The following is a 1279-nucleotide window of genomic DNA, read 5'->3' on the forward strand; positions in this document are numbered from 1 at the left end:
GGGAATTATAGGTCCCTTTTAGAGTCCCCACACAACCACCCATTTTTTAATATCCTAAGGGTGCTCACCTGAAATCTCCCTTATTCTGACGAAGATCTTTCCAAAGGTCATGCAGAGCCCTATTCCCAGGCCACTTTGCCATAATCGATCCAGCGCTGGGTGGCAAAATTGATGGCTTCCGCGCAGTTGAAGCCAGAGTGGTAGCCATAGGGAAATGGCACCATGAACTCTCCAGCCTCCTCAGTGACCCGACCGAAGGGGATGCCATTGTCATTGAGGACCGTGGGCGAGATGAGAGCCACCTTGTGCCGCAGGAAGGCCTCACAGCTCCGTGAGCTGCCCGGGAATAGCTCCCTGGCCAGGCCTTCCAGGCGCCGGCCGTGCTCCGGGGGCACCGCGTACCAAGTCTTGGGCACCCCGAAGTGCAGGTAGTTGATGCTGTAAAGGTCCATGTCCTCCATGTGCCAGGCGAAGGCGGTCTTCCACATGCCAAAGTAAAGGTAGGGGGTGTTGATGCCCTCGATGACCACTCCGCACTCCTGTTCCAGCAGGTCCTGAATGGTTCCCGGGTGTCCAAGGTTCCACTCCTTCGTGTTTTTATCGAATAAGGAGCCACTGACGTCCGCACCATATACTGGTGAATAAAAGGGGTGTGTTTTCCAATATTTTCGCTCCAGATCCTCAAAATCAGAGTAGAATGGAGTCTGGTGTCTTCCACTGTTTGTTAAGCGGTAATACTCGCTCACGGTCATCGCTTTCTTCTTTCTGTGGTGCTGAGTAAACACACCTGCCTGCCCAGTGGTCACCTGCTGGAGGGGAGCGGCTATTAAGATGTCATCGATATCATCATACGTCTGTCTGGCTTTCCAACCTTTCGGTGGAATTACCTTGGCTAGGCCAGCTCGGTGTGCACCTTGCCACTCCATGGCAAGAATATATTTGCTGAAATCTTCAAATTCTTCCATGGTTGGGTGGACGATCGTAATCTTTCAACTTGGGTTCTGGCTCCCAAAGTGCTTAGACTGCATGGCGGCAACACAATAAGCAACGGACTGCCAGCTTCTTAGGTATGCTTTGGATACCTGAGAATGCTGGGGAGTAACCTCTTCCCTATACTTCCTTTATTTTTAAAGAAGTTTTGATAGAGCTAAGAGGCAGGAACTCAGACTTGAACTTTTAAACAAACGAGGTGGTATCTTCTCCAGGCTTGTCAATCCACCAGAAGGACTCCACTCTTGTCAGCATTTTGGAGCCAAAGGAAATCCACTATTTCCCAGAG

General features: G+C 50.9%; 1 pseudogene; it reads right to left on the reverse strand.

The window, feature by feature from the left end:
* Positions 1 to 81: 81 nt before the first annotated feature.
* On the reverse strand, positions 82 to 1031 carry LOC114905559 (annotated as a pseudogene).
* Positions 1032 to 1279: the final 248 nt, after the last annotated feature.

Source organism: Monodon monoceros, unplaced genomic scaffold (assembly GCF_005190385.1).
Source record: "Monodon monoceros isolate NGI ecotype Baffin Bay Population unplaced genomic scaffold, NGI_Narwhal_1 Contig3425_ctg1, whole genome shotgun sequence".
In the NCBI taxonomy this organism is placed as follows: Eukaryota; Metazoa; Chordata; class Mammalia; order Artiodactyla; family Monodontidae; genus Monodon; species Monodon monoceros.